Source organism: Leptonotus elevatus, chromosome 7 (genome assembly GCF_054856555.1).
Source record: "Leptonotus elevatus isolate MCC_2025b chromosome 7, RoL_Lele_1.0, whole genome shotgun sequence".
In the NCBI taxonomy this organism is placed as follows: domain Eukaryota; kingdom Metazoa; phylum Chordata; class Actinopteri; order Syngnathiformes; family Syngnathidae; genus Leptonotus; species Leptonotus elevatus.
Window position 1 is genome coordinate 10,947,801 of NC_141245.1, and position 13,591 is coordinate 10,961,391.

Here is a 13,591-nt window from a genome sequence, read left to right on the forward strand (position 1 = left end):
GCCCCAGACTTCAAAAGCCTGTGGCCTGTTAGCTCAGTTGGTTAGAGCGTGGTGCTAATAACGCCAAGGTCATGGATTCGATCCCCATACGGGCCAATGTCATAGATTATGTGATGATTGTGAGTGTTATCATAATTGAAATTATGTTAAATTGGTTCTTGGACAGCCCTTTCGTGTGTCGGATGAGGTAGTCCTTTAGTCAGGTGCCATGTTTCATTTGGTTTAATTTGAAATAGAAAGTTAATTTTCATCACTCCACAGATAAAAAGTTCTCTAAAGCTGTCAACCGAAAGAAACAGCAGTTTTTGGGACCTCGGTTGCCCCAGACTACAAAAACCTGTGGCCTGTTAGCTCAGTTGGTTAGAGCGTGGTGCTAATAACGCCAAGGTCATGGGATCGATCCCCATATGGGCCAATGTCATTGATTATGTGATTATCCTGAGTGTTATCACAATTGAAATTATGACAAGTTGGTTCTTGGACAGCCCTTTCCTTAGTCGGATTAGGTAGTCCTTTCGTCAGTTGCCATGTTTCATTTGGTTTAATGTGAAATAGAAAGTTACTTTTCATCACTCCACAGATAAAAAGTTCTCTAAAGCTCTCAACCGAAAGAAACAGCAGTTTTTGGGCCCTCATTTGCCCCAGACTACAAAAAACTGTGGCCTGTTAGCTCGGTTGGTTAGAGCGTGGTGCTAATAACGCCAAGGTCATGGGTTCGATCCCCATACGGGCCAATATCATTGATTATGTGATTATCCTGAGTGTTATCACAATTGAAATTAAGACAAGTTGGTTCTTGGACAGCCCTTTCCTGAGTCGGATGAGGTAGTCCTTCAGTCAGGTGCCATGTGTCATTTGGTTTAATTTGAAATAGAAAGTTAATTTTCATCACTCCACGGATCAAATGTTTGTTGATTCTTTCAACCGAAAGAAGCAGCAGTTTTTGGGACCTCGGTTGCCCCAGACTTCAAAAGCCTGTGGCCTGTTAGCTCAGTTGGTTAGAGCGTGGTGCTAATAACGCCAAGGTCATGGATTCGATCCCCATACGGGCCAATGTCATAGATTATGTGATGATTGTGAGTGTTATCATAATTGAAATTATGTTAAATTGGTTCTTGGACAGCCCTTTCGTGTGTCGGATGAGGTAGTCCTTTAGTCAGGTGCCATGTTTCATTTGGTTTAATTTGAAATAGAAAGTTAATTTTCATCACTCCACAGATAAAAAGTTCTCTAAAGCTGTCAACCGAAAGAAACAGCAGTTTTTGGGACCTCGGTTGCCCCAGACTACAAAAACCTGTGGCCTGTTAGCTCAGTTGGTTAGAGCGTGGTGCTAATAACGCCAAGGTCATGGGATCGATCCCCATATGGGCCAATGTCATTGATTATGTGATTATCCTGAGTGTTATCACAATTGAAATTATGACAAGTTGGTTCTTGGACAGCCCTTTCCTTAGTCGGATTAGGTAGTCCTTTCGTCAGTTGCCATGTTTCATTTGGTTTAATGTGAAATAGAAAGTTACTTTTCATCACTCCACAGATAAAAAGTTCTCTAAAGCTCTCAACCGAAAGAAACAGCAGTTTTTGGGCCCTCATTTGCCCCAGACTACAAAAAACTGTGGCCTGTTAGCTCAGTTGGTTAGAGCGTGGTGCTAATAACGCCAAGGTCATGGGTTCGATCCCCATACGGGCCAGTGTCATTGATTATGTGATTATCCTGAGTGATATCACAATTGAAATTAAGTCAAGTTGGTTCTTGGACAGCCCTTTCCTGAGTCGGCTGAGGTCGTCCTTTCGTCAGGTGCTATGTTTAATGTGAAATAGAAAGTTAATTTCCATCACTCCACAGATAAAAAGTTCTCTAAAGCTCTCAACCGAAAGAAACAGCAGTTTTTGAAAGCTCTCAACCGAAAGAAACAGCAGTTTTTGGGACCTCGGTTGCCCCAGACTACAAAAACCTGTGGCCTGTTAGCTCAGTTGGTTAGAGCGTGGTGCTAATAACGCCAAGGTCATGGGTTCGATCCCCATACGGGCCAATGTCATTGATTATGTGATTATCCTGAGTGTTATCACAATTGAAATTATGACAAGTTGGTTCTTGGACAGCCCTTTCCTTAGTCGGATTAGGTAGTCCTTTCGTCAGTTGCCATGTTTCATTTGGTTTAATGTGAAATAGAAAGTTACTTTTCATCACTCCACAGATAAAAAGTTCTCTAAAGCTCTCAACCGAAAGAAACAGCAGTTTTTGGGCCCTCATTTGCCCCAGACTACAAAAAACTGTGGCCTGTTAGCTCAGTTGGTTAGAGCGTGGTGCTAATAACGCCAAGGTCATGGGTTCGATCCCCATACGGGCCAATATCATTGATTATGTGATTATCCTGAGTGTTATCACAATTGAAATTAAGACAAGTTGGTTCTTGGACAGCCCTTTCCTGAGTCGGATGAGGTAGTCCTTCAGTCAGGTGCCATGTGTCATTTGGTTTAATTTGAAATAGAAAGTTAATTTTCATCACTCCACGGATCAAATGTTTGTTGATTCTTTCAACCGAAAGAAGCAGCAGTTTTTGGGACCTCGGTTGCCCCAGACTTCAAAAGCCTGTGGCCTGTTAGCTCAGTTGGTTAGAGCGTGGTGCTAATAACGCCAAGGTCATGGATTCGATCCCCATACGGGCCAATGTCATAGATTATGTGATGATTGTGAGTGTTATCATAATTGAAATTATGTTAAATTGGTTCTTGGACAGCCCTTTCGTGTGTCGGATGAGGTAGTCCTTTAGTCAGGTGCCATGTTTCATTTGGTTTAATTTGAAATAGAAAGTTAATTTTCATCACTCCACAGATAAAAAGTTCTCTAAAGCTGTCAACCGAAAGAAACAGCAGTTTTTGGGACCTCGGTTGCCCCAGACTACAAAAACCTGTGGCCTGTTAGCTCAGTTGGTTAGAGCGTGGTGCTAATAACGCCAAGGTCATGGGATCGATCCCCATATGGGCCAATGTCATTGATTATGTGATTATCCTGATTCTTATCACAATTGAAATTATGACAAGTTGGTTCTTGGACAGCCCTTTCCTTAGTAGGATTAGGTAGTCCTTTCGTCAGTTGCCATGTTTCATTTGGTTTAATGTGAAATAGAAAGTTACTTTTCATCACTCCACAGATAAAAAGTTCTCTAAAGCTCTCAACCGAAAGAAACAGCAGTTTTTGGGCCCTCATTTGCCCCAGACTACAAAAAACTGTGGCCTGTTAGCTCAGTTGGTTAGAGCGTGGTGCTAATAAAGCCAAGGTCATGGGTTCGATCCCCATACGGGCCAGTGTCATTGATTATGTGATTATCCTGAGTGATATCACAATTGAAATTAAGTCATGTTGGTTCTTGGACAGCCCTTTCCTGAGTCGGCTGAGGTCGTCCTTTCGTCAGGTGCTATGTTTAATGTGAAATAGAAAGTTAATTTCCATCACTCCACAGATAAAAAGTTCTCTAAAGCTCTCAACCGAAAGAAACAGCAGTTTTTGAAAGCTCTCAACCGAAAGAAACAGCAGTTTTTGGGACCTCGGTTGCCCCAGACTACAAAAACCTGTGGCCTGTTAGCTCAGTTGGTTAGAGCGTGGTGCTAATAACGCCAAGGTCATGGGTTCGATCCCCATACGGGCCAATGTCATTGATTATGTGATTATCCTGAGTGTTATCACATTTGAAATTAAGACAAGTTGGTTCTCGGACAGCCCTTTCCTGAGTCGGATGAGGTAGTACTTTAGTCAGTTGGGATGTGTTATTTGGTTTAATGTGAAATAGAAAGTTAATTTTCATCACGCCACAGATAAAAAGTTCTCTAAAGCTCTCAACCGAAAGAAACAGCAGTTTTTCGGACCTCGGTTGCCACAGACTACAAAAACCTGTGGCCTGTTAGCTCAGTTGGTTAGAGCGTGGTGCTAATAACGCCAAGGTCATGGGTTCGATCCCCATACGGGCCAATGTCATTGATTATGTGATTATCCTGAGTGTTATCACAATTGAAATTAAGACAAGTTGGTTCTTGGACAGCCCTTTCCTGAGTCGGATGAGGTAGTACTTTAGTCAGTTGGGATGTGTCATTTGGTTTAATTTGAAATAGAAAGTTAATTTTCATCACTCCACGATCAAATGTTTTTTGATTCTTTCAACCGAAAGAAGCAGCAGTTTTTGGGACCTCGGTTGCCCCAGACTTCAAAAACCTGTGGCCTGTTAGCTCAGTTGGTTAGAGCGTGGTGCTAATAACGCCAAGGTCATGGGTTCGATCCCCATACGGGCCAATGTCATAGATTATGTGATGATTGTGAGTGTTATCACAATTGAAATTGTGACAAGTTGGTTCTCGGACAGCCCTTTCCTGAGTCGGTTGAGGTAGTCCTTTAGTCAGGTGCCATGTTTCATTTGGTTTAATTTGAAATAAAAAGTTAATTTCCATCACTCCACAAATAAAAAGTTCTCTAAAGCTGTCAACCGAAAGAAACAGCAGTTTTTGGGCCCTCATTTGCTCCAGACTTCAGTAACTCATGGCCTGTTAGCTCAGTTGGTTAGAGTGTGGTGCTAATAACGCCAAGGTCATGGGTTTGATCCCCATACGGGCCAATGTCATAGATTTTGTGATGATTGTGAGTGTAATCATAATTGAAATTATGTTAAATTGGTTCTTGGACAGCAACTTCCTGATTCGGATGAGGTTGTCCTTTAGTCAGGTGCCATGTTTCATTTGGTTTAATGTGAAATAGAAAGTTAATTTCCATCACTCCACAGATAAAAAGTTCTCTCAAGCTCTCAACCGAAAGAAACAGCAGTTTTTGGGACCTCGGTTGCCCCAGACTACAAAAACCTGTGGCCTGTTATCTCAGTTGGTTAGAGCGTGGTGCTAATAACGCCAAGGCCATGGGTTCGATCCCCATACGGGCCAATGTCATTGATTATGTGATTATCCTAAGTGTTATCACAATTGAAATTATGACAAGTTGATTCTTGGACAGCCCTTTCCTGAGTCGGCTGAGGTTGTCCTTTCGTCAGTTGCCATGTTTCATTTGGTTTAATGTGAAATAGAAAGTTAATTTCCATCACTCCACAGATAAAAAGTTCTCTAAAGCTCTCAACCGAAAGAAACAGCAGTTTTTGAAAGCTCTCAACCGAAAGAAACAGCAGTTTTTGGGACCTCGGTTGCCCCAGACTACAAAAACCTGTGGCCTGTTAGCTCAGTTGGTTAGAGCGTGGTGCTAATAACGCCAAGGTCATGGGTTCGATCCCCATACGGGCCAATGTCATTGATTATGTGATTATCCTGAGTGTTATCACAATTGAAATTAAGACAAGTTGGTTCTTGGACAGCCCTTTCCTGAGTCGGATGAGGTAGTATTTTAGTCAGTTGGGATGTGTTATTTGGTTTAATGTGAAATAGAAAGTTAATTTTCATCACTCCATGATCAAATGTTTTTTGATTCTTTCAACCGAAAGAAGCAGCAGTTTTTGGGACCTCGGTTGCCCCAGACTTCAAAAACCTGTGGCCTGTTAGCTCAGTTGTTTAGAGCGTGGTGCTAATAACGCCAAGGTCATGGGTTCGATCCCCACACTGGCCAATGTCATAGATTATGTGATGATTGTGAGTGTTATCACAATTGAAATTGTGACAAGTTGGTTCTCGGACAGCCCTTTCCTGAGTCGGATGAGGTAGTACTTTAGTCAGTTGGGATGTGTTATTTGGTTTAATGTGAAATAGAAAGTTAATTTTCATCACGCCACAGATAAAAAGTTCTCTAAAGCTCTCAACCGAAAGAAACAGCAGTTTTTCGGACCTCAGTTGCCACAGACTACAAAAACCTGTGGCCTGTTAGCTCAGTTGGTTAGAGCGTGGTGCTAATAACGCCAAGGTCATGGGTTCGATCCCCATACGGGCCAATGTCATTGATTATGTGATTATCCTGAGTGTTATCACAATTGAAATTAAGACAAGTTGGTTCTTGGACAGCCCTTTCCTGAGTCGGATGAGGTAGTACTTTAGTCAGTTGGGATGTGTCATTTGGTTTAATTTGAAATAGAAAGTTAATTTTCATCACTCCACGATCAAATGTTTTTCGATTCTTTCAACCGAAAGAAGCAGCAGTTTTTGGGACCTCGGTTGCCCCAGACTTCAAAAACCTGTGGCCTGTTAGCTCAGTTGGTTAGAGCGTGGTGCTAATAACGCCAAGGTCATGGGTTCGATCCCCATACGGGCCAATGTCATAGATTATGTGATGATTGTGAGTGTTATCACAATTGAAATTATGACAAGTTGGTTCTCGGACAGCCCTTTCCTGAGTCGGTTGAGGTAGTTCTTTAGTCAGGTGCCATGTTTCATTTGGTTTAATTTGAAATAGAAAGTTCATTTTCATCACTCCACAAATAAAAAGTTCTCTAAAGCTGTCAACCGAAAGAAACAGCAGTTTTTGGGCCCTCATTTGCTCCAGACTTCAGTAACTCATGGCCTGTTAGCTCAGTTGGTTAGAGTGTGGTGCTAATAACGCCAAGGTCATGGGTTCGATCCCCATACGGGCCAATGTCATTGATTATGTGATTATCCTGAGTGTTATCACAATTGAAATTATGACAAGTTGGTTCTTGGACAGCCCTTTCCTGTGTCGGATGAGGTAGTCCTTTAGTCAAGTGCCATGTTTCATTTGGTTTAATTTAAAATAGAAAGTTAATTTTCATCACTCCACAGATAAAAAGTTCTCTAAAGCTGTCAACCGAAAGAAACAGCAGTTTTTGGGACCTCGGTTGCCCCAGACTACAAAAACCTGTGGCCTGTTAGCTCAGTTGGTTAGAGCGTGGTGCTAATAACGCCAAGGTCATGGGTTCGATCCCCATACGGGCCAATGTCATTGATTATGTGATTATCCTGAGTGTTATCACAATTGAAATTATGACAAGTTGGTTCTTGGACAGCCCTTTCGTGTGTCGGATGAGGTAGTCCTTTAGTCAGGTGCCATGTTTCATTTGGTTTAATTTGAAATAGAAAGTTAATTTTCATCTTTCCACGGATCAAATGTTCTTTGATTCTTTCAACCTAAAGAAGCAGCAGTTTTTGGGACCTCGGTTGCGCCAGACTTAAGTAACTCATGGCCTGTTAGCTCAGTTGGTTAGAGTGTGGTGCTAATAACGCCAAGGTCATGGGTTTGATCCCCATACGGGCCAATGTCATAGATTTTGTGATGATTGTGAGTGTAATCATAATTGAAATTATGTTAAATTGGTTCTTGGACAGCAACTTCCTGATTCGGATGAGGTTGTCCTTTAGTCAGGTGCCATGTTTCATTTGGTTTAATGTGAAATAGAAAGTTAATTTCCATCACTCCACAGATAAAAAGTTCTCTAAAGCTCTCAACCGAAAGAAACAGCAGTTTTTGAAAGCTGTCAACCGAAAGAAACAGCAGTTTTTGGGACCTCAGTTGCCCCAGACTACAAAAACCTGTGGCCTGTTAGCTCAGTTGGTTAGAGCGTGGTGCTAATAACGCCAAGGTCATGGGTTTGATCCCCATACGGGCCAATGTCATTGATTATGTGATTATCCTGAGTGTTATCACAATTGAAATTAAGACAAGTTGGTTCTTGGACAGCCCTTTCGTGTGTCGGATGAGGTAGTCCTTTAGTCAGGTGCCATGTTTCATTTGGTTTAATTTGAAATAGAAAGTTAATTTTCATCACTCCACAGATAAAAAGTTCTCTAAAGCTGTCAACCGAAAGAAACAGCAGTTTTTGGGACCTCGGTTGCCCCAGACTACAAAAACCTGTGGCCTGTTAGCTCAGTTGGTTAGAGCGTGGTGCTAATAACGCCAAGGTCATGGGATCGATCCCCATATGGGCCAATGTCATTGATTATGTGATTATCCTGAGTGTTATCACAATTGAAATTATGACAAGTTGGTTCTTGGACAGCCCTTTCTTTAGTCGGATTAGGTAGTCCTTTCGTCAGTTGCCATGTTTCATTTGGTTTAATGTGAAATAGAAAGTTACTTTTCATCACTCCACAGATAAAAAGCTCTCTAAAGCTCTCAACCGAAAGAAACAGCAGTTTTTGGGCCCTCATTTGCCCCAGACTACAAAAACCTGTGGCCTGTTAGCTCAGTTGGTTAGAGCGTGGTGCTAATAACGCCAAGGTCATGGGTTCGATCCCCATACGGGCCAATGTCATTGATTATGTGATTATCCTGAGTGTTATCACAATTGAAATTATGACAAGTTGGTTCTTGGACAGCCCTTTCGTGTGTCGGATGAGGTAGTCCTTTAGTCAGGTGCCATGTTTCATTTGGTTTAATTTGAAATAGAAAGTTAATTTTCATCTTTCCACGGATCAAATGTTCTTTGATTCTTTCAACCTAAAGAAGCAGCAGTTTTTGGGACCTCGGTTGCGCCAGACTTAAGTAACTCATGGCCTGTTAGCTCAGTTGGTTAGAGTGTGGTGCTAATAACGCCAAGGTCATGGGTTTGATCCCCATACGGGCCAATGTCATAGATTTTGTGATGATTGTGAGTGTAATCATAATTGAAATTATGTTAAATTGGTTCTTGGACAGCAACTTCCTGATTCGGATGAGGTTGTCCTTTAGTCAGGTGCCATGTTTCATTTGGTTTAATGTGAAATAGAAAGTTAATTTCCATCACTCCACAGATAAAAAGTTCTCTAAAGCTCTCAACCGAAAGAAACAGCAGTTTTTGAAAGCTGTCAACCGAAAGAAACAGCAGTTTTTGGGACCTCAGTTGCCCCAGACTACAAAAACCTGTGGCCTGTTAGCTCAGTTGGTTAGAGCGTGGTGCTAATAACGCCAAGGTCATGGGTTTGATCCCCATACGGGCCAATGTCATTGATTATGTGATTATCCTGAGTGTTATCACAATTGAAATTAAGACAAGTTGGTTCTTGGACAGCCCTTTCCTGAGTCGGATGAGGTAGTACTTTAGTCAGTTGGGATGTGTCATTTGGTTTAATTTGAAATAGAAAGTTAATTTTCATCACTCCACGGATCAAATGTTTGTTGATTCTTTCAACCGAAAGAAGCAGCAGTTTTTGGGACCTCGGTTGCCCCAGACTTCAAAAGCCTGTGGCCTGTTAGCTCAGTTGGTTAGAGCGTGCTGCTAATAACGCCAAGGTCATGGGTTCGATCCCCATACGGGCCAATGTCATAGATTATGTGATGATTGTGAGTGTTATCATAATTGAAATTATGTTAAATTGGTTCTTGGACAGCCCTTTCGTGTGTCGGATGAGGTAGTCCTTTAGTCAGGTGCCATGTTTCATTTGGTTTAATTTGAAATAGAAAGTTAATTTTCATCACTCCACAGATAAAAAGTTCTCTAAAGCTGTCAACCGAAAGAAACAGCAGTTTTTGGGACCTCGGTTGCCCCAGACTACAAAAACCTGTGGCCTGTTAGCTCAGTTGGTTAGAGCGTGGTGCTAATAACGCCAAGGTCATGGGATCGATCCCCATATGGGCCAATGTCATTGATTATGTGATTATCCTGAGTGTTATCACAATTGAAATTATGACAAGTTGGTTCTTGGACAGCCCTTTCTTTAGTCGGATTAGGTAGTCCTTTCGTCAGTTGCCATGTTTCATTTGGTTTAATGTGAAATAGAAAGTTACTTTTCATCACTCCACAGATAAAAAGCTCTCTAAAGCTCTCAACCGAAAGAAACAGCAGTTTTTGGGCCCTCATTTGCCCCAGACTACAAAAACCTGTGGCCTGTTAGCTCAGTTGGTTAGAGCGTGGTGCTAATAACGCCAAGGTCATGGGTTCGATCCCCATACGGGCCAATGTCATTGATTATGTGATTATCCTGAGTGATATCACAATTGAAATTAAGTCAAGTTGGTTCTTGGACAGCCCTTTCCTGAGTCGGCTGAGGTCGTCCTTTCGTCAGGTGCTATGTTTCATTTGGTTTAATGTGAAATAGAAAGTTAATTTCCATCACTCCACAGATAAAAAGTTCTCTAAAGCTCTCAACCGAAAGAAACAGCAGTTTTTGAAAGCTCTCAACCGAAAGAAACAGCAGTTTTTGGGACCTCATTTGCTCCAGACTTCAGTAACTCGTGGCCGGTTAGCTCAGTTGGTTAGAGCGTGGTGCTAATAACGCCAAGGTCATGGCATCGATCCCCATATGGGCCAATGTCATTGATTATGTGATTATCCTGAGTGTTATCACAATTGAAATTATGACAAGTTGGTTCTTGGACAGCCCTTTCCTGAGTCGGATGACGTAGTCCTTCAGTCAGGTGCCATGTTTCATTTGGTTTAATTTGAAATAGAAAGTTAGATTTCATCACTCCACAGATAAAAAGTTCTCTCAAGCTCTCAACCGAAAGAAACAGCAGTTTTTGGGACCTCGGTTGCCCCAGACTACAAAAACCTGTGGCCTGTTATCTCAGTTGGTTAGAGCGTGGTGCTAATAACGCCAAGGCCATGGGTTCGATCCCCATACGGGCCAATGTCATTGATTATGTGATTATCCTAAGTGTTATCACAATTGAAATTATGACAAGTTGATTCTTGGACAGCCCTTTCCTGAGTCGGCTGAGGTCGTCCTTTCGTCAGTTGCCATGTTTCATTTGGTTTAATGTGAAATAGAAAGTTACTTTTCATCACTCCACAGATAAAAAGTTCTCTAAAGCTCTCAACCGAAAGAAACAGCAGTTTTTGGGCCCTCATTTGCCCCAGACTACAAAAACCTGTGGCCTGTTAGCTCAGTTGGTTAGAGAGTGGTGCTAATAACGCCAAGGTCATGGGTTTCATCCCCATACGGGCCAATGTCATAGATTTTGTGATGATTGTGAGTGTAATCATAATTGAAATTATGTTAAATTGGTTCTTGGACAGCAACTTCCTGATTCGGATTAGGTTGTCCTTTAGTCAGGTGCCATGTTTCATTTGGTTTAATGTGAAATAGATAGTTAAATTCCATCACTCCACTGATAAAAAGTTCTCTCAAGCTCTCAACCGAAAGAAACAGCAGTTTTTGGGACCTCGGTTGCCCCAGACTACAAAAACCTGTGGCCTGTTAGCTCAGTTGGTTAGAGCGTGGTGCTAATAAAGCCAAGGGCATGGGTTCGATCCCCATACGGGCCAATGTCATTGATTATGTGATTATCCTGAGTGATATCACAATTGAAATTAAGTCAAGTTGGTTCTTGGACAGCCCTTTCCTGAGTCGGATGAGGTAGTCCTTTAGTCAGGTGCCATGTTTCATTTGGTTTAATGTGAAATAGAAAGTTAATTTCCATCACTCCACAGATAAAAGTTCTCTAAAGCTCTCAACCGAAAGAAACAGCAGTTTTTGAAAGCTATCAACCAAAAGAAACAGCAGTTTTTGGGACCTCGATTGCCCCAGACTTCAAAAACCTGTGGCCTGTTAGCTCAGTTGGTTAGAGCGTGGTGCTAATAACGCCAAGGTCATGGGTTTGATCCCCATACGTGACAATGTCATTGATTATGTGATTATCCTGAGTGTTATCACAATTGAAATTATGACTAGTTGGTTCTTGGACAGCCCTTTCCTGAGTCGGATGAGGTAGTCCTTAAGTCAGGTGCCATGTTTCATTTGGTTTAATGTGAAATAGAAAGTTAATTTTCATCACTCCACAGATAAAAAGTTCTCTCAAGCTCTCAACCGAAAGAAGCAGCAGTTTTTGGGCCCTCAATTGCCCCAGACTTCAAAAACCTGTGGCCTGTTAGCTCAGTTGGTTAGAGTGTGGTGCTAATAACGCCAAGGTCATGGGTTCGATCCCCATACGGGCCAATGTCATTGATTATGTGATTATCCTGAGTGTTATCACAATTGAAATTAAGACAAGTTGGTTCTTGGACAGCCCTTTCCTGAGTCGGATGAGGTAGTACTTTAGTCAGTTGGGATGTGTTATTTGGTTTAATGTGAAATAGAAAGTTAATTTTCATCACTCCACGATCAAATGTTTTTTGATTCTTTCAACCGAAAGAAGCAGCAGTTTTTGGGACCTCGGTTGCCCCAGACTTCAAAAACCTGTGGCCTGTTAGCTCAGTTGTTTAGAGTGTGGTGCTAATAACGCCAAGGTCATGGGTTCGATCCCCATACTGGCCAATGTCATAGATTATGTGATGATTGTGAGTGTTATCACAATTGAAATTGTGACAAGTTGGTTCTCGGACAGCCCTTTCCTGAGTCGGATGAGGTAGTACTTTAGTCAGTTGGGATGTGTTATTTGGTTTAATGTGAAATAGAAAGTTAATTTTCATCACTCCACGATCAAATGTTTTTTGATTCTTTCATCCGAAAGAAGCAGCAGTTTTTGGGACCTCGGTTGCCCCAGACTTCAAAAACCTGTGGCCTGTTAGCTCAGTTGTTTAGAGCGTGGTGCTAATAACGCCAAGGTCATGGGTTCGATCCCCATATGGGCCAATGTCATAGATTATGTGATGATTGTGAGTGTTATCACAATTGAAATTATGACAAGTTGGTTCTCGGACAGCCCTTTCCTGAGTCAGTTGAGGTAGTCCTTTAGTCAGGTGCCATGTTTCATTTGATTTAATTTAAAATAGAAAGTTAATTTTCATCACTCCACGATCAAATGTTTGTTGATTCTTTCAACCGAAAGAAGCAGCAGTTTTTGGGACCTCGGTTGCCCCAGACTTCAAAAACCTGTGGCCTGTTAGCTCAGTTGGTTAGAGCGTGGTGCTAATAACGCCAAGGTCATGGGTTTGATCCCCATACGGGCCAATGTCATAGATTTTGTGATGATTGTGAGTGTAATCATAATTGAAATTATGTTAAATTGGTTCTTGGACAGCAACTTCCTGATTCGGATGAGGTTGTCCTTTAGTCAGGTGCCATGTTTCATTTGGTTTAATGTGAAATAGAAAGTTAATTTCCATCACTCCACAGATAAAAAGTTCTCTAAAGCTCTCAACCGAAAGAAACAGCAGTTTTTGAAAGCTCTCAACCGAAAGAAACAGCAGTTTTTGGGACCTCGGTTGCCCCCCACTTCAAAAACCTGTGGCCTGTTATCTCAGTTGGTTAGAGCGTGGTGCTAATAACGCCAAGGTCATGGGTTCGATCCCCATACGGGCCATTGTCATTGATTATGTGATTATCCTGAGTGTTATCACAATTGAAATTAAGTCAAGTTGTTTCTTGGACAGCCCTTTCCTGAGTCGGTTGAGGTAGTCCTTTCGTCAGGTGCCATGTTTCATTTGGTTTAATTTGAAATAGAAAGTTAATTTTCATCACTCCACAGATAAAAAGTTCTCTAAGCCTCTCAACCGAAAGAAGCAGCAGTTTTTGGGCCCTCATTTGCTCCAGACTTCAGTAACTCGTGGCATGTTAGCTCAGTTGGTTAGAGCGTGGTGCTAATAACGCCAAAGTCATGGGTTTGATCCCCATACGGGCCAATGTCATTGAGTATGTGATTATCCTGAGTGTTATCATAATTGAAATTATGACAAGTTGGTTCTTGGACAGCCCTTTCCTCAGTCGGTTGAGGTAGTTCTTTTGTCAGGTGCCATGTTTCATTTGGTTTAATTTGAAATAGAAAGTTAATTTCCATCACTCCACAAATAAAAAGTTCTCT

At 41.8% G+C, this 13,591-nt stretch overlaps 42 non-coding genes across 42 annotated transcripts; all 42 read left to right on the forward strand.

Annotated features, from left to right (window-relative positions):
- Positions 1 to 22: 22 nt before the first annotated feature.
- trnai-aau (transfer RNA isoleucine (anticodon AAU)) lies at positions 23 to 96 on the forward strand. The gene has a single exon. It is a non-coding gene; the product is annotated as a tRNA-Ile (tRNA).
- Positions 97 to 341: 245 nt separating this feature from the next.
- Positions 342 to 415, forward strand: trnai-aau (transfer RNA isoleucine (anticodon AAU)). The gene has a single exon. It is a non-coding gene; the product is annotated as a tRNA-Ile (tRNA).
- Positions 416 to 660: 245 nt separating this feature from the next.
- On the forward strand, positions 661 to 734 carry trnai-aau (transfer RNA isoleucine (anticodon AAU)). Its single transcript has one exon. It is a non-coding gene; the product is annotated as a tRNA-Ile (tRNA).
- A 245-nt stretch (positions 735 to 979) lies between these two features.
- Positions 980 to 1,053, forward strand: trnai-aau (transfer RNA isoleucine (anticodon AAU)). Its single transcript has one exon. It is a non-coding gene; the product is annotated as a tRNA-Ile (tRNA).
- A 245-nt stretch (positions 1,054 to 1,298) lies between these two features.
- trnai-aau (transfer RNA isoleucine (anticodon AAU)) lies at positions 1,299 to 1,372 on the forward strand. Its single transcript has one exon. It is a non-coding gene; the product is annotated as a tRNA-Ile (tRNA).
- A 245-nt stretch (positions 1,373 to 1,617) lies between these two features.
- trnai-aau (transfer RNA isoleucine (anticodon AAU)) lies at positions 1,618 to 1,691 on the forward strand. Its single transcript has one exon. It is a non-coding gene; the product is annotated as a tRNA-Ile (tRNA).
- A 268-nt stretch (positions 1,692 to 1,959) lies between these two features.
- Positions 1,960 to 2,033, forward strand: trnai-aau (transfer RNA isoleucine (anticodon AAU)). The gene has a single exon. It is a non-coding gene; the product is annotated as a tRNA-Ile (tRNA).
- A 245-nt stretch (positions 2,034 to 2,278) lies between these two features.
- trnai-aau (transfer RNA isoleucine (anticodon AAU)) lies at positions 2,279 to 2,352 on the forward strand. Its single transcript has one exon. It is a non-coding gene; the product is annotated as a tRNA-Ile (tRNA).
- Positions 2,353 to 2,597: 245 nt separating this feature from the next.
- On the forward strand, positions 2,598 to 2,671 carry trnai-aau (transfer RNA isoleucine (anticodon AAU)). Its single transcript has one exon. It is a non-coding gene; the product is annotated as a tRNA-Ile (tRNA).
- Positions 2,672 to 2,916: 245 nt separating this feature from the next.
- Positions 2,917 to 2,990, forward strand: trnai-aau (transfer RNA isoleucine (anticodon AAU)). The gene has a single exon. It is a non-coding gene; the product is annotated as a tRNA-Ile (tRNA).
- A 245-nt stretch (positions 2,991 to 3,235) lies between these two features.
- trnai-aau (transfer RNA isoleucine (anticodon AAU)) lies at positions 3,236 to 3,309 on the forward strand. Its single transcript has one exon. It is a non-coding gene; the product is annotated as a tRNA-Ile (tRNA).
- A 268-nt stretch (positions 3,310 to 3,577) lies between these two features.
- trnai-aau (transfer RNA isoleucine (anticodon AAU)) lies at positions 3,578 to 3,651 on the forward strand. Its single transcript has one exon. It is a non-coding gene; the product is annotated as a tRNA-Ile (tRNA).
- Positions 3,652 to 3,896: 245 nt separating this feature from the next.
- trnai-aau (transfer RNA isoleucine (anticodon AAU)) lies at positions 3,897 to 3,970 on the forward strand. Its single transcript has one exon. It is a non-coding gene; the product is annotated as a tRNA-Ile (tRNA).
- A 244-nt stretch (positions 3,971 to 4,214) lies between these two features.
- Positions 4,215 to 4,288, forward strand: trnai-aau (transfer RNA isoleucine (anticodon AAU)). Its single transcript has one exon. It is a non-coding gene; the product is annotated as a tRNA-Ile (tRNA).
- A 245-nt stretch (positions 4,289 to 4,533) lies between these two features.
- trnai-aau (transfer RNA isoleucine (anticodon AAU)) lies at positions 4,534 to 4,607 on the forward strand. Its single transcript has one exon. It is a non-coding gene; the product is annotated as a tRNA-Ile (tRNA).
- A 245-nt stretch (positions 4,608 to 4,852) lies between these two features.
- On the forward strand, positions 4,853 to 4,926 carry trnai-aau (transfer RNA isoleucine (anticodon AAU)). Its single transcript has one exon. It is a non-coding gene; the product is annotated as a tRNA-Ile (tRNA).
- Positions 4,927 to 5,204: 278 nt separating this feature from the next.
- Positions 5,205 to 5,278, forward strand: trnai-aau (transfer RNA isoleucine (anticodon AAU)). Its single transcript has one exon. It is a non-coding gene; the product is annotated as a tRNA-Ile (tRNA).
- Positions 5,279 to 5,522: 244 nt separating this feature from the next.
- On the forward strand, positions 5,523 to 5,596 carry trnai-aau (transfer RNA isoleucine (anticodon AAU)). The gene has a single exon. It is a non-coding gene; the product is annotated as a tRNA-Ile (tRNA).
- A 245-nt stretch (positions 5,597 to 5,841) lies between these two features.
- trnai-aau (transfer RNA isoleucine (anticodon AAU)) lies at positions 5,842 to 5,915 on the forward strand. Its single transcript has one exon. It is a non-coding gene; the product is annotated as a tRNA-Ile (tRNA).
- Positions 5,916 to 6,159: 244 nt separating this feature from the next.
- Positions 6,160 to 6,233, forward strand: trnai-aau (transfer RNA isoleucine (anticodon AAU)). The gene has a single exon. It is a non-coding gene; the product is annotated as a tRNA-Ile (tRNA).
- Positions 6,234 to 6,478: 245 nt separating this feature from the next.
- Positions 6,479 to 6,552, forward strand: trnai-aau (transfer RNA isoleucine (anticodon AAU)). The gene has a single exon. It is a non-coding gene; the product is annotated as a tRNA-Ile (tRNA).
- A 245-nt stretch (positions 6,553 to 6,797) lies between these two features.
- On the forward strand, positions 6,798 to 6,871 carry trnai-aau (transfer RNA isoleucine (anticodon AAU)). Its single transcript has one exon. It is a non-coding gene; the product is annotated as a tRNA-Ile (tRNA).
- Positions 6,872 to 7,116: 245 nt separating this feature from the next.
- On the forward strand, positions 7,117 to 7,190 carry trnai-aau (transfer RNA isoleucine (anticodon AAU)). Its single transcript has one exon. It is a non-coding gene; the product is annotated as a tRNA-Ile (tRNA).
- Positions 7,191 to 7,468: 278 nt separating this feature from the next.
- On the forward strand, positions 7,469 to 7,542 carry trnai-aau (transfer RNA isoleucine (anticodon AAU)). Its single transcript has one exon. It is a non-coding gene; the product is annotated as a tRNA-Ile (tRNA).
- A 245-nt stretch (positions 7,543 to 7,787) lies between these two features.
- trnai-aau (transfer RNA isoleucine (anticodon AAU)) lies at positions 7,788 to 7,861 on the forward strand. Its single transcript has one exon. It is a non-coding gene; the product is annotated as a tRNA-Ile (tRNA).
- Positions 7,862 to 8,106: 245 nt separating this feature from the next.
- trnai-aau (transfer RNA isoleucine (anticodon AAU)) lies at positions 8,107 to 8,180 on the forward strand. The gene has a single exon. It is a non-coding gene; the product is annotated as a tRNA-Ile (tRNA).
- A 245-nt stretch (positions 8,181 to 8,425) lies between these two features.
- trnai-aau (transfer RNA isoleucine (anticodon AAU)) lies at positions 8,426 to 8,499 on the forward strand. The gene has a single exon. It is a non-coding gene; the product is annotated as a tRNA-Ile (tRNA).
- A 278-nt stretch (positions 8,500 to 8,777) lies between these two features.
- trnai-aau (transfer RNA isoleucine (anticodon AAU)) lies at positions 8,778 to 8,851 on the forward strand. The gene has a single exon. It is a non-coding gene; the product is annotated as a tRNA-Ile (tRNA).
- A 245-nt stretch (positions 8,852 to 9,096) lies between these two features.
- trnai-aau (transfer RNA isoleucine (anticodon AAU)) lies at positions 9,097 to 9,170 on the forward strand. Its single transcript has one exon. It is a non-coding gene; the product is annotated as a tRNA-Ile (tRNA).
- Positions 9,171 to 9,415: 245 nt separating this feature from the next.
- trnai-aau (transfer RNA isoleucine (anticodon AAU)) lies at positions 9,416 to 9,489 on the forward strand. The gene has a single exon. It is a non-coding gene; the product is annotated as a tRNA-Ile (tRNA).
- Positions 9,490 to 9,734: 245 nt separating this feature from the next.
- trnai-aau (transfer RNA isoleucine (anticodon AAU)) lies at positions 9,735 to 9,808 on the forward strand. Its single transcript has one exon. It is a non-coding gene; the product is annotated as a tRNA-Ile (tRNA).
- A 278-nt stretch (positions 9,809 to 10,086) lies between these two features.
- trnai-aau (transfer RNA isoleucine (anticodon AAU)) lies at positions 10,087 to 10,160 on the forward strand. The gene has a single exon. It is a non-coding gene; the product is annotated as a tRNA-Ile (tRNA).
- A 245-nt stretch (positions 10,161 to 10,405) lies between these two features.
- Positions 10,406 to 10,479, forward strand: trnai-aau (transfer RNA isoleucine (anticodon AAU)). Its single transcript has one exon. It is a non-coding gene; the product is annotated as a tRNA-Ile (tRNA).
- Positions 10,480 to 10,724: 245 nt separating this feature from the next.
- trnai-aau (transfer RNA isoleucine (anticodon AAU)) lies at positions 10,725 to 10,798 on the forward strand. Its single transcript has one exon. It is a non-coding gene; the product is annotated as a tRNA-Ile (tRNA).
- A 245-nt stretch (positions 10,799 to 11,043) lies between these two features.
- Positions 11,044 to 11,117, forward strand: trnai-aau (transfer RNA isoleucine (anticodon AAU)). Its single transcript has one exon. It is a non-coding gene; the product is annotated as a tRNA-Ile (tRNA).
- A 277-nt stretch (positions 11,118 to 11,394) lies between these two features.
- Positions 11,395 to 11,468, forward strand: trnai-aau (transfer RNA isoleucine (anticodon AAU)). The gene has a single exon. It is a non-coding gene; the product is annotated as a tRNA-Ile (tRNA).
- Positions 11,469 to 11,713: 245 nt separating this feature from the next.
- trnai-aau (transfer RNA isoleucine (anticodon AAU)) lies at positions 11,714 to 11,787 on the forward strand. The gene has a single exon. It is a non-coding gene; the product is annotated as a tRNA-Ile (tRNA).
- Positions 11,788 to 12,031: 244 nt separating this feature from the next.
- On the forward strand, positions 12,032 to 12,105 carry trnai-aau (transfer RNA isoleucine (anticodon AAU)). The gene has a single exon. It is a non-coding gene; the product is annotated as a tRNA-Ile (tRNA).
- A 244-nt stretch (positions 12,106 to 12,349) lies between these two features.
- Positions 12,350 to 12,423, forward strand: trnai-aau (transfer RNA isoleucine (anticodon AAU)). Its single transcript has one exon. It is a non-coding gene; the product is annotated as a tRNA-Ile (tRNA).
- Positions 12,424 to 12,667: 244 nt separating this feature from the next.
- Positions 12,668 to 12,741, forward strand: trnai-aau (transfer RNA isoleucine (anticodon AAU)). The gene has a single exon. It is a non-coding gene; the product is annotated as a tRNA-Ile (tRNA).
- Positions 12,742 to 13,019: 278 nt separating this feature from the next.
- Positions 13,020 to 13,093, forward strand: trnai-aau (transfer RNA isoleucine (anticodon AAU)). Its single transcript has one exon. It is a non-coding gene; the product is annotated as a tRNA-Ile (tRNA).
- Positions 13,094 to 13,338: 245 nt separating this feature from the next.
- trnai-aau (transfer RNA isoleucine (anticodon AAU)) lies at positions 13,339 to 13,412 on the forward strand. The gene has a single exon. It is a non-coding gene; the product is annotated as a tRNA-Ile (tRNA).
- Positions 13,413 to 13,591: the final 179 nt, after the last annotated feature.